This window comes from Balaenoptera acutorostrata, chromosome 6 (assembly GCF_949987535.1).
Source record: "Balaenoptera acutorostrata chromosome 6, mBalAcu1.1, whole genome shotgun sequence".
In the NCBI taxonomy this organism is placed as follows: Eukaryota; Metazoa; Chordata; class Mammalia; order Artiodactyla; family Balaenopteridae; genus Balaenoptera; species Balaenoptera acutorostrata.
This window is the reverse complement of record NC_080069.1, coordinates 43819694-43834409: the sequence shown is the minus strand read 5'-3', so window position 1 is coordinate 43834409 and position 14716 is coordinate 43819694.

The following is a 14716-nucleotide window of genomic DNA, read 5'->3' as shown; positions in this document are numbered from 1 at the left end:
AGGGCTCCTTACCAGTGGCATACTACATGGGGGTGGGGTGGGAGCAGTCCTCCCTGAGGACAAACAATAGGGGGTGCATGACCTGCAGAGAACTGAAAAACAACCGAACTGACTAAAAGTCAGTCTGCTTATTATCAGCAGCAGCAGCAATCCTAAACAATGTCAATAATAAAATACTTCTTTCAGAAAGAGTAGATCACTCACGTTGCCCCTCACTTAGTACACCACTGTTCCTAACTACACATTCACTCCCAAATTCTTGCCTATCAAATTCACATTATTTCTTAGATCATAAGACAATTTCATCCCCTTTGGAGAATTTATGGATCCTTCAAGGGCATCTTTTTTCTGAATGTCTACTTCTGAGCATCTTAAGAAGTATTAATCAGTTCCTACAAGGGTACTTGATTCATTAATTACTCATTCATTGATTCATTCATTCAACAGCCTTGGAAGACCTACCAAGTGCTGGTTGCCGGACGTGCCGTGAAGAACAAGTCACAGGCCCAGCACTGGAGAGCTTGCAAGGCATGTAGGGAAGCTGGTGAGCAAATAAGAAGTCACAATGCAGAGATCAGAGGTAATAAGCACAAGGGCCTGTAGGAGTTGAGAGGAGGGGCACCTAACCAAGCTGGGCGGAGGGGGACACCAGGGAAGCTTTCCTGGAGGAAAGGATGTTCACTTTAACAGCCGAGATGTGAGAAAGAGTTAGTTAGCCAGGCAAAGGAGTGTGGAGCAGAAAGGATTTCCCCTGGAGAGGAAACAACTCATGCAAAGGCCCAGGGGGAGCCTGGGAAATGCCAAGAGCAAAATTCTGTGTGGCTGGAGTAGGGTGGGAGTGTGGTGATGGTAGAGAGGTCAGCCTGAGCCAGATCATGGACTGTTTTCTCCTTGCTCTTGAGAGCGATGGGGAGCCACTGAAGGGCTGTAAACAGGGGAGTGGCAGGGGTAGGTTAGCGTATTAGAAAGCTCAGCATGGCTGTAGCACAGAAGGCATGAATTTGGGGTGGGAAGAGTAAGAGTAGAGCAGAGAAACTGGTTAGGAGGCAGCTGCAGTAGTGAAGGCAGGAGATGGTAGTGGCTGGAACAAAGGGAGGAAAAGGGGGTTGGGCTTGTGAATGACTGACTCGGGGGGTATAGGAGCCTGAAGTGTGGAATGACTTTCAGGTTTCTGTCTAGGGCGGTGCTCCTCTCTGAGATGGGTACAAAGGAGGAGGCACAGGCTTAGTGTATCATCAGGTTTTATTTTCATATTGCTTTTTTTTTAAATGAAGTTTGCTTTTTTATTAGCATCTTTATGATGTACTGATTTTATACATTTGTCGTGTTTCAACCTATTACACTCAGTATTCTTTTGGTGCTCAAATTTTCCCATCTTTGGCCACTGGAAGTGTCTTCAAGTTGGTTCCAGTGTCATTTAACAAGACCTCAGTAATCTTTTTTTTTATATAAATTTATTTATTTGTTTTTATTTTTGGCTGTGTTGGGTCTTTGTTGCTGTGCACGGGCTTTCTCTAGCAGCAGAGAGCGGGGGCTACTCTTCGTTGCAGTGCACGGGCTTCTCACTGCAGTGGCTTCTCTTGTTGCAGAGCACGGGCTCTAGGCGCACTGGCTTCAGTAGTTGTGGCTCGCAGGCTCTAGAGCGCAGGCTCAGTAGTTGTGGCTCACGGGCTTAGTTGTTCTGCAGCATGTGGGATCTTCCCGGACCAGGGCTCGAACCCACGTCCCCTGCATTGGCAGGCGGATTCTTAACCACTGCACCACCAGGGAAGCCCCTATTTTCATATTTCTGATAAGATTTTCTCAAATTCCCTCATTTCTTAAACATACCATCAAGTGTGTGAGGGTTTTTGGTTTTATAGATCAAGGCATCCCCCAAAACACTCTTTTTGTGTAAGGAGGGGTTACTCTGAAGAATTAAACTGAAAATCAGTGATGTAACACGGAAGAACAAATCTGAGTCCATATTGGATCTGTTTATTTTACTTTAACCTTTGTATTCTGTTGCTTTTGCTACAAGTTAATCACTAAAGGGATGTTGCCTATAGCTGAACGTATACATAATGGCCAGTCTCTGGGAATCCCGCCTTCCATTCCTGAGTTTAAGCTAAAATACCTTTGTTTAGGGACCTCCCTAGCGGTCCAGTGGTTAAGACGCCACGCTTCCACTGCAAGGGGTATAGGTTCGATCCCTGGTCAGAGAACTAAGATCCCACATGCCACGTAGTTCAGCCAATAAATAAATAAAATTAAAACAAACAAACAAACAAACAACAAAAAATAATCCTTTGTTTAGCTCACAGGAAACATCCTGACCAGGCCCACCTGTGAATGGCTGCAGGAAAGAAGAAATTAACACATCCCCTCCAGAGTCTGGCTGGAACCAGGAAATATTTGCAACAACTTCTCCCCTTTTTTTACTTTACCTCCTCACCTTCTCCTCTTTGTTCTATAAAAGAAATTGGCATCCAAACCCAGGCAATATGGTTCTTTGGGACACTAGTCCACCACCTTCTCAGTTTGCGGGCTTTCCAAATGGAGTCTCTACTTGTCTCTCAATTGATTGGCCTGTCATGTGGTGAGCAGTATGACCTTGGACTTGGTAACAAATTTTGGAGAAGCCAGACAGGAGCCCCTGCTGCTCTCGGCCAGCCAGCCCCAGTTGGGGAATTTTCAAGTAAGGCCCAAGCAGCTGCTGGGATCACTTGTCCTGAGGATCTTCCCTTCAAAATTCTCTGAAGGAGCTCTAGCTGCCCCAGCACTTGACAGGTGGAACAAGGAATCAACATCTGGAAGCTGATGGGCTCCATACAGTAGGGTAAGTCACTCCACTGTGTACAGCCGGAAACTTTATTACTCTCCGTTTGGGGCTTTTTTCTCTGGAATAAGCTAAGCTATTTTGTAGTTGAGTGGGGTACCCTGTTGGAGAGAGGAAATAGTTGCTGGACTTTTACCCGATTTGTGAACTGGTTCGTTTGTTTCTTTAGATGCTAGCATTTGTGTGTGCCATTTGTGTTTTGTTTGTCTTGTATTTCTGTCTTTAAAAGATGGGGAATGTTTCATTTCTCCCTAAAGAAAGTCCTCTGGGGTGCATTTTGGATAAGTAGTCTGAGTACAGCTATGAACCCATGACTAAGAGGAAGATGAACCATGTGTGACCATAGTACCTATAAGGATCTTCACAAGGGATTTATGCAGGATTATCTTGGGACCCTGTGTACCGTGTACTGTCACTCTTGCCATGTTAATTATGTTGTTTGCGGTCTCCTGTGTCATTGGTCTGGAACCAACAGCTCTCCAGGAGTCACATTGCATGGGGTTTGATTTGATGGTTCTTGTGATAGGTAAAAGCCCAAGACCAAACTTGAGGGTTTATTTAGGGTTTTCTCTTTGTCCTTTGGGTTTTTCATTTCATTTTGTTTTGGTACCATTTCTCCACTTATAGCCAAATTCTTTGTGATGTTTAAAACTTTTACTAATGTCAAATAGAGGAAAGGAACAGAAAAAAAAACCAAAACCCAAACCCTGTCTGTTCTTGTCTGAAAGAGGCACATTCCCATGGAGAAAAGAAAGGTTACACTTGGTTCCTAAAATCATCAATAAGCTCCAGCCCAGAATTCAGCCCGGTTGGTTGATGGCAAGGCAAAAAAAGGCATTCTTTTAATGGTTAGAGAAGATCAATTGCTTTACAATAAAACACTTAGGAATGGTGGCCTTTGAATGGCTCTATACAGTCCTGCAATTAGAACTATTCTGTAATTAAAATTAAAAAAGGAAGGAGATGAGAGTGAGGATTTGTTGCTTTACTGGCTGAGATGGCTGTTCCAGGCACTCCAGCCGCTATGCCAAGACTTCCTCTCCTTCCACAGCCTCCCATTCCTATACCCAGTTCCTAACACTGTGGCTCAGGAAGTGGTCAGACTGACCCCCCTTCCTTATAGGCATCAATTAGAAAATCCTACGGGGGACTACGCAGTGGTTAAGAATCCGCCTGCCAATGCAGGGGACATGGGTTCGAGCCCTGGTCCGGGGAGATCCCACATGCTGCAGAGCAACTAAGCCCTTGCGCCACAACTATTGATCCTGCGCTCTAGAGCCCGCGGGTCACAACTACTGAGCCCGTGTGCCACAACTACTGAGGCCCACGTGCCTAGAGCCCATGATCCGCAATAAGAGAAGCCACCACAATGAGAAGCCCGTGCACCACAACAAAGAGTAACTCCCGCTCGCCACAACTAGAGAAAGCCCGTGGGCAGCAACGAAGACCCAACGCAGCCAAAAATAAATAAATAAATAAATAAAATAAAATTTTAAAAAAGATAGAATAGCCTGTGAGGACTTCCCTGGTGGTCCAGTGGTTAAGGCTCTGTGCTTCCAATGCAGGGGGCCTGGGTTTGATCTTTGGTCAGGGAACTAGATCCTGCATGCCGCAACTAAAGATCCCACGTGCCGCAACTAAAACTTGACACAGCCAAATAAATAAATAATAAATAAATAAATATTTGGAAAAAAAAAGAAAGAGAAAATCTTGCGTTTGTTCCTGAGGCACATGAACCTGGTCTGGTATTGTTCATCTAAACCTGACAGGGCACCCAATTAGGGCCAGGAGCCACTCCCAGGGCAGGGCAATTTCCCTTACGCAGTTATCCTGTAGGAAGTCTAAATGCAAATGGCCAGCTGGCTGGGTTTCGATGGATGCATGGTTCTTTCTCCACCTCAAACTTGTTCAATGAGAAAGATCACAACCTTCCTTATAGGTAGGATCCTCACTTCTATTTTTGCTACCTACCACCCTTCATGGGCAGACGTGTGCATTCTTCTCAATATAATGCTTACAGGAGATGAAAGGAGAATGGTCATTGATAAGGCCAGGGAAGAAGTGTACTAGCTCCACCTAACAGACCCAAATGGTACACCTGAAGCCCACTTGACAGTACCCACAGCTGAACCAGACTGGGACCCCACTGAGGGAGGAATGCCCTTATTAGAGCACTGCCATAAGTGCGCCTTGGCAGAGCGTCCCTTCAAAAAGTAGTACCAAAGCAAAAGAATTTGAACAAAATTCAAGAAATTCAGCAAAAAACAAATGAAGACCCCTCTGAATTTTTGGAAAGGATTTATCAGGCCTACAGACATTATACAGATGCAGATCCTGAGGCCCCTGAAAGTGCTAGAATGGTAAATATGACCTTCATTGGGCAAAGCGCCCCAGATACCAGGAGAAAATTGCAAAAATTAGATGGCACATTTGGAATGAATCCTTCTCAGTTGATAGACATTGCTTTTAAGGTATTCAACAGCAGAGAACAAAAACAGTAAAAAGGATTCACCCATCCATCCATCCATCCATCCATCAACAGATGAATGGATAAAGAAGATGTGGTACGTATATACAATGGAATACTACTCAGCCATAAAAAAGAACAAAATAATGCCATTTGCAGCAACATGGATGCAACTAGAGATTATCATACTAAATGAAGTAAGTCAGAAAGACAAATACCATATGATATCACTTGTATGTGGAATCTAACATATGACACAAATGAACCTATCTATGAAGCAGAAACAGAATCAGGGACATAGAAAATAGACTTGTGGTTGCCAAGGGGGAGGGAGCCCTGACATTAAAACATATTTTCTTGTACATTCCAGAATGCCCTATGCCCCTCCTGGACCGAGATCTCTTCTGTAAACTAGATACTCAAGTAACTTTTCACCAAGACAGCTTGATATCAGAGTCCCACCAGAAGATGCTTTAGGGACTTCCCTGGCAGTCCAGTGGTTAAGACTTCGCCTTCCAGTGCAGGGGGTGTGGGTTCCATCCCTGCTTAGGGAGGTAAGATTCCACATGCCTCAGGGCCAAAAAAATAAAACATAAAACAGAAACAGAGGCTTCCCCGGTGGTGCAGTGGTTAAGAATCCACCTGCCAATGCAGGGGACACGGGTTCAAGCCCTGGCCCAGGAAGATCCCACATGCCGCGGAGCAACTAAGCCTGTGTGTCACAACTATTAAGCCTGCGCTCTAGAGCCCACGAGCCACAACTACTGAAGCCCGCGTGCCTGGAGCCCATGCTCTGCAACAAGAGAAGCCACTGCAATGAGAAGCCCGTGCAATGCAACGAAGAGTAGCCCCTGCTTACCGCAACTAGAGAAAGCCCGTGCACAGCAACGAAGACCCAACGCAGCCAAAAATAAATACACAAATAAATAAATAAATAAAAATTTTTTTAAAAAGTAATCTAGGGGACTTTCCTAGTGGTCCAGTGGGTAAGACTCCTTGTTTCCAATGCAGGGGGCCTGGGTTCAATCCCTGGTCAGGGAACTAGATCCTGCATGCAAGCCACAGCTAAGAGTCTGCATGCTGCAACTAAGAAGCCCTCATGCTGCAATTAAGAGTCCACATGCTGCAACTAAAGAGCCCACATGCCGCAACGAAGATCCTGTGTGCCGCAACTAAGATCCAGCATAGCCAAAATAAATAATAAAATAAATAAATAAATAATTTTAAAAACAGAAAGTTCTAAAAGAAAAAGTAATCTAGGGTTATAAAATACTAACACTTTCACATAAAACATTATTTTTGCCTCTGTTGTTTTTTTCTTTACAAATGCAGAGCTTTTATTATAAAAATAATAATGCCCATCATAAAAATAAATTCTCGCGGGCTTCCCTGGTGGCGCAGTGGTTGAGAATCTGCCTGCCAATGCAGGGGACACGGGTTCGAGCCCTGGTCTAGGAAGATCCCACATGCCGCGGAGCAACTAGGCCCGTGAGCCACAATTACTGAGCCTGCGCGTCTGGAGCCTGTGCTCCGCAACAAGAGAGGCCGCGATAGTGAGAGGCCCGCGCACCGCGATGAAGAGTGGCCCCCACTGCCGCGACTAGAGTAAACCCTCGCACAGAAATGAAGACCCAGCACAGCCATAAATAAAATAAAAAAAAAAAAAAAAAATTCTCGCAATTCAGAAACAACAAAATGCCTATTAATCCTTTCACTTTTTTATCCTTTAATCTTTCTAAGTACAGTACTCTGTTGACATAATTGAAAATAATTCTGTATAAGCTTATTTGTATAATGCCCTTTTCACCTAATGCCATGATTATAGAATAATTATCAACTCTTCAGAACCATGATTTTAATAACAAAGAGGTAAACCATACTTTATTTAATCTATCCTCCTCTATCATTGGGTATTCAGTTTGTTGCCAGCTTCTAAAATTTTCTATTTCATTTTTTTCATAGGTAAATATACATTTGTATTTCAATGCTTTAATGGCATAAATAACCTTGAAGAAGAAGGCAATGAAGATCTTTGGGCAAAGGCTTTGTCTACATCTCCAATTATTTTCCCAAGGATAAATTCCCAAAAATGAAATAATGGGGACAAATAATACCCAAAAATCCAGATTTATTTTAACTCTTTATATATTATTTACCTCTCAAAACCACCAGTTTTATGGTGTGAGGAAAGGATCTAATTATTGCTTTCCAGAGATCAGAAGAAGTGCTCCTCCTGTGTTAGCCCCTCCCGCTTCCCATCAGCCCCTGGCTTCTTCCACCTCCCTTGCAGAGCGGAAAGATGAAATCAAGAGGTGACATTACAAGCTGCCATTTCCTTTGCCTTAATCACAGCAGTGCTTTTCCTTGTTCTGTGAGTAACTGACTTTCTCTAAGTGTCCTCACTTTCTGATGAGTAACTGGAAATGTGCTTCTCTGCTTGAACTTTGTCAGAAGTGCTTGTGCCAAATCAGCTAAAAAGCCCTTGAGATGCTCAAACGTAAATAAAATGAAAAGGGACACCAAAATACAACAGGGAGTGAACAAGTTAATATGAGCATAGTACTTAGCACAGTGCCTGGCACTGTTAAATGCTCAAAAGACATTCACGGAGTCCCTACCAGAAGCCAGGCACTGTGCTAGGCTCTGGGGACCTGACAGTGACCAAGATGAACACAGCTACCATCCTCCCAGAGTGTCCCATCTGGTGGGCAAGGCGATCCTAAACACATGATTATATGAATAAGTAGCTGATCACAAGTGTTAGGTGTCAAGGTACTGGGGGGCTCTGAGAGTGTATCACAGGGGGTTAGGTAATAGTCTGAGGGAGGGAACATCAAGGAATTTTAAAAAGGGAACTAATAGTCTATTTATTTATTTATTGGCCATGCCACGGGGCTTGCGGGATCTTAGTTCCCAACCAGGGATCGAACCCGGGCCCGCGGCAGTGAAAGCACAAAGTCCTAAACGTTGGACCGCCAGGGAATTCCCAATAGTCAATTTAATAACTGGAAATTTTAGGTCTCGCCTGGGTGGAAGGAACTGCCAGATGTCACAGGTATAGGCAGAGGAGATTCAGGGCTTCCTGGTAAGGCCTCTACCTAGTACTGTTTCAATACTTGGAATAAGTGCATGGCCCCAGGGTCCAGACAACATGGTGAAATGAAGCACCCTGGCCAGAGCAGAGAGCAAAGGTAAAGAGCTTTGCAATTCCAGATACAGAAACCCAGAGGAGGCCAGAGGCTGGAAAGGCAGGAGCAAAGGCTCAGAGGTGGGCCCATGTTGAGAATGTCTACCCAGAGGGGAAAGCCCATTTCGAGACCTAGATGAGGGGCTGGAGACAGGAAGATGTAGATGACAGCGATGGGGGTGGTGGAGATGGGCAGTGCTGGTGAACTAACCGGGGAAAGGTGGTGACGGTCCAGAGGACTTAGAGGTGATAGAGACTGGGACAGGTGGTAAGGGCTGCAGTGACTAGGATGACGAGGATGACAGGCACAGGTGGTAACAGTGAAAGTGACAAGGAGGGGCTTCCCTGGTGGCGCAGAAACCGCCTGCCAATGCAGGGGACACGGGTTCAAGCCCTGGTCCAGGAAGATCCCACATGCCGCGGAGCAACTAAGCCCATGCACCACAACTACTGAGCCTGCACTCTAGAGCCCGTAAGCCACAACTACTGAGCCCACGTGCCACAACTACTGAGCCCGTGTGCTACAGCTACTGAAGCCTGGGCACCTAAAGCCCGAGCTCCGCAACAAGAGAAGCCGCTGCGATGAGAAGCCTGTGCACCACAACAAAGAGTAACCCCCGCTCACTGTAACTAGAGAAAGCCCGTGCGCAGCAACAAAGACCCAGTACAGCCATAAATAAATAAATAAATAAATAAATAAATAAATAAATAAGTGACAGGGAGATGGGAATGGAACTAGCCAGTGGCAGGGTTGGGTAAAGGCCTTTAATAAAGAAGACAGTGTGGGTTCAGATAGCAACAGCCTTGGGCATGGGGCTGGGACAGGGATGGTGGCAATCTGGAGAAGGTAACATGGCGATGGGAACTGGGTCAAGTGACAGCATGGTTAAGAAAACAGCAGTGGTTGTGATGCAGGGATGCTGATGAGGGTGGCAAATGAGTGACAGGATGGGAGATGAGTGATGACAATAAAGGTGACTCGGGGGCTTCCCTGGTGGCACAGCGGTTGAGAATCTGCCTGCCAATGCAGGGGACACGGGTTTGAGCCCTGGTCTGGGAAGATCCCACATGCCGCGGAGCAACTGGGCCCGTGAGCCACAATTACTGAGCCTGTGAGTCTGGAGCCTGGGCTCTGCAACAAGAGAGGCCGCGATAGTGAGAGGCCCGCGCACCGCGATGAAGAGTGGCCCCCACTTGCCACAACTAGAGAAAGCCCTCGCACAGAAACGAAGACCCAACACAGCCATAAATTAATTAATTAATTAATTTAAAAAAAAAAAAAGGTGACTCGGGGTTGACACGAAATATGGGAGGTGAAGATGTCTGTGCTGTAGAGACACCCACCGTGCCCCCTCCCCTGGGCCTGTTTCAACATCAGAACTGTTTTCTAGGCTGCAGGTCTCATGACTCAGGACCATCCATCAGCCGGCCCCCAGATAAGATCTCTGGGTGCAGCCACAGCCAGAGGGGCTGGCTGGGTGCCTTTCTTGGCTATGCCCAGGCCCATCAAGAAACCTTAGTGTTGCCTCTGCCTCCTCTGTCCTGGGCACACATCCACCCCAATCTGAGGTCCACCAAGAACCCCTAAATTCCCTCTCCTTGGAGAATACAGCTTCCACAACTGTCCTAGCCGGGGATTTGTCTATTCCACCAGCTTCTTCCACAGCTGATTCTTCTAATGCTTTGTCATAACCATTCCCTGGAAGGAGAGAGAAAAAACGTGGGCTTCGTGGGAGATCTGAATAATCCCATTCATTCATTCCGCAAATATTTACTGAGCCCCTTGCATCATATGAGGCGCTAGCTTTTGCAATCAGACCTGTGTTTCCCTGTCTCCATGAAGCTCAGTCTCGGGGACAGACAGGTAAATGGCAGTCACCACGGGGAGAGAGTTCTATTCCCTTGTAATGGAGGAGGGCAGACTGCTTTTTAAAACCTGAGGAGAATGGGTCCCATTAAAGGAAATCTCAGGACCTGTGTTAGTGACCCTTTTGCTCAGCTGAATACTTTACCAAAAAAGTTTAGAGTATAGTGAGCAATCCAGAGGGAGAAAGTGAGGAGGGGAAGTAAGAAGAGAAAAAAAACCTGTGATGTGGCCAGAGGCTAGGATGTTAAGTAGGATAAAGGGCCAGTGAGAAATCACCACCAACGTGGTTTCCAAGAACAGGAGTGCCCGATACTGTTGGGTTTGTGCAAAGCAAACTCCCTCCATCTCCCCAAGCCTTCAGCAGTTTGTTACTAACGTAAGACCTGCTATAAAAAGGGAATTTCTTTCTCTTTCTTTTTCTTTCTCTCCTCCCTTCCCTCCTTCCTTCCTTCCTTCCTCCTTCCCTCCCTCCCTCCTCTCTCCCTCCCTCCTTTCCTTCTTTCCTTCCTTCCTTCCATCATCTGAATCTCAGACTGTTAGGAACCCCGGAAGAGAATCACAGAGCTTCTGTGCTGGAACTTGCTTTGGGTCTCAGAGCAGCCTGGTGCTCCTGACACCCAGGCCTCTCATCATACTCCGCTTACCTCCCTGATCTGTTCACTGTGCATCTGATCTCCTTCTGAGGCAGGGTCTGGCCCCCAGCTGGCTCCTCCCTGCCTGTTAGCTTGGTGACGGATGGGCTCATGGGGCCACTAAGCAGGAGACTTAGGAAGCTTCATTTTCCCAGATACTCCATGACCGGTATCCTACCCGACACGGCCACACCCCACTTTCCAGTCTCATCTAGTACTCTCGCAACCGAATTCCCTCCAGCTTTTCCAGGGAACCTGATCTGCCACCAGGCTTTTGCACAAACTGTTCCTGCTACCTGGAGTACCCCATCTGGCTGATTCCTTCTCCTCCTCCAGGTCTCAATAGAGAGGTACAAGGCTGGCTTTATGGACAGGTGACCTGGGCCTTAAAAGGGCCCTACCCTTGATTTAATACTGTTGCTGTCTTGAAATTCTAAATAATTTTTGAATAAAGGGCCCTGCATTTTCATTTTACGCTAAGCCCCACAAATTATGTATCCAGTCCCGTAGAAATGTTTTGTTCTGGTAAAATGTCCCAATTCCCAATTTCACCTGTTTGATTGTATTTGTAGTCTCCTCCACTAATTCATCTTTAAGTTCCATGAAGACAGGAACTATTTGGTAGGCTCTGGTTTCCCTTTTCCTAACAGTCCTCGTTTCCATTTGGTAATCCATTTTGTTCGGGTGCAGCTGACATCTCTCTTGGGGCCAGAGATGGAACATGTGACTTAAGCTAATCCAATTAGTTGGGCCATGCTTGTGACACAGGGCTGGGCATGAAACCAAGCTGGTCCAATCAGAGTGTGCCTCTGGGTATTTTCTGGAACTGTGGTGACAATGATGCTCTCTCTTCCCTGCTGGACATTAACAAGAAGCATGTAGCCTGGAGCCAGGTATCCTGGAACCATAAGAGAATCCAGGCTCAGGATGAGGCTGACGCCTCATGGAAGGAGGAGAGGAAAAACAGAATGGAAATGAGTGCTGGATCAAGCCTCACCTGAAGTTTTCCTCTGATTTTTCAGTTTTCTGAGCCAATGAATTACCACTGCTCCCCAAATCAGATCGAGTCAGATTTCCTCTTTTGTGCACCCAGATGCATCCTATATGATCTTGTATATATCTTGCTCATTATAGTAATCCTGGTATCTACCACAACCTGGCATGAAAAAGATCCTCAATAAATATTTGATGAAATAATAAGCAAACAAATGAATTAAACCCAAGCCCTCTGGCAGAAAGACCAGAGGTACTACTTTATACATGAGACCTTTCCAGGGGCTTTTCTGCAGAGTGTCTGCTGGTCTTCTTGATCCTGTATACCTTAAGGGACCCCAACAGGTCTCCATCTTTCCTGGCTAGGGCCCAAATCCCTGGGACAGGCCAGAGCTTAGTCACTTTCTGTTCATCCCCAAGCAGCTGGGCCTGCTGTGGCTTCTGTCTTCATTCAAGTGTCACTGGGCTTAGAAGCTTCCCCTGAGACTGGGCCCTAGGTCTGGACTGGCACTGCCTGACCTAGTAGCTTCATGTAAGTCATCTGTATTTATTTATTTATTTATTTATTTATTTATTTATTTATTTATTGGCTTAAACAATAAACATTTATTTCTCATAGTTCTGAAGGCTGGGGAATACAAGATTTTTAAAAAATTCTTTTCCATTATGGTTTATTATGGGATATTGGATATGGTTCCCTGTGTTATACAGTAGGACCTTGTTGTTTATCCATCCTATATATAATACTTTGCATCTGTTAATCCCAAACTCCCACTCCATCCCTTCCCCACCTCCCTCCCCCTTGGAAACCAGAAGTCTGTTCTCTATGTCTGAAGTCACCTGCATCTGAGACGCAGACTCCTGCTCTGTGGGATGGCAGTGAGGATGGAGAGCCGTTGACTTGGGTGAGATGGCCCTGATTCTTTGGTTGCCTAGGATTCTAAACTTCTGTGACACAGACAGGCAGCTCTACCAACTGGAAATGGGGAGTTTTAGTCAATCCTGCTGTTCTCTTATTTAGCAAGTATTTGTCAAGTTACTATGTGCCCTGCCCAGCCACTGGGACTCTCATTCACATTCTCTAAACCTCCTGCTTCCTGACCCTTTGCCCTGAAAATCTGGATTGTGACCTCAACACCTAAAGGCTTCCCAAGCCCACATCCTGACCCCTGTGATGCCCACCTCTTTACCTCCGGTCTCTGCACTCACCCACACACACACATCAGACTCATTGCACAGATGTGTGGCTTCTGGCGACCTGCAAGGAGGAGTGCCTTCGAGCTGGGTAAGTGTGTATTCAGCTGTGAGTGAGTGTGTTGACGTGTACTTAAGCGTGCATGGCTGTAAGAGTATGTGTGTGTAAGGCCATGGAGTGGAGGTGCGCGTCAGAGTTTGAATGTGGAAGTACTGGGTGTACAGGAATGTATCTAAGTGTGTTTGAGCACCAGAGTATGGGTGAGTGTGAGTCACTGTCAGAGTATGAGTGTGCATGTATGAATATAGGTGGGTTGAATGTGAAGTGAGTGTGCCTGGGTGTGTTGGTGGGTGAGTGAGTGAGTGTGTAAATGCACTTGTGTGAATAGGCACACACACCCCCAGCCCCCAGAATTCCCTGATGGTCCAGTGGTTAGGACTCCGAGCTTTCACTGCTGAAGGCGCCGGTTCAATCCTTGATTGGGGAACTAAGAAAAAACGCACAACCCCTCCAGTCCTTCACCAGTTACAGCAGACACAGCCTCACGTGTATGTGGGCACACCTGCACCTCTTAGGGCCATAGGTGGCTCAAGCTATAAACCTTTAGCCCAATAAAGGGGAGACTTTGTCCACAGGCCGGGGTCAGTTTCCCTTCTCCACCCCTGACTTGGAACTGGGGACCTGACTTCCCTGGGTAGCTAAAGGCTACTTCTCCTAGGAAGGAGCTCCCTCAGACCAGAGCCTGCAGCCTGCCTCCCCGCTTAAGCCAGTCTCCTCCCTACTCCCCCCATCTCATCTGTTTCCGGCCAGGCCCTGGCAGTGACCCTGAGCAGAGAGGCAAAGGATGAGGGTGGGAGGCAGGGCATTCCAGGTACTTCCTTGGCTATGGGGTGGGGGTGGGGTGTCTCCATGGTGATGAGCGGTGGACCATGTCCAGATGGTTATCAGGACTCCCAGAGTCCTCCCTTCCCTCACCCAGTCAGGCCTCCTTGGCTCTGAGCACAGTGAGGAAGCCTGGCAAAAGTCCATCACTCCTCAAAGGGGCTTCCAGAGAAGAGACAGGGGCTAAGGTTCCTGGGAGTGGGCCAGGACGACTTCCCACAGCAAGGATCAGAGAAGCTGGTTGAGATGACTGCATCTGGTTTAAGCCTTTATCCCCAGAGAGCTCTGGAGACAGAGAAGAGTAGCACCCACCCCTTCTCCACACCACATCACATCTGACCTGAAGGTATGACCAAGGCAGTCCAGGGAGGTGTCAGGTTATTAGTCAGTTTTCAGCCTCTTCATAACCTCACCCCACTGGCAACCTCAGCTGTCCATAAGACCTCCCATTAGTGACCCCCAGACCTCCCGTCTTTCGGTCATATGCAGGATTGGGTAGGGGCACACAGACCCTCTTCCTCCTCCCAAAGCTACTGGAACTCCCGGTGCATTGGTGAGAGCTGGAAAAGACCCCCAGTGTCATGGTAATTGTCCTGGGAGCTGAAGCAGGATGGCGGTGAGCCCTGAGGAAGGATTTCCTGAGTAGCAAAGAAACAAGGTTTGGAAACACAGATT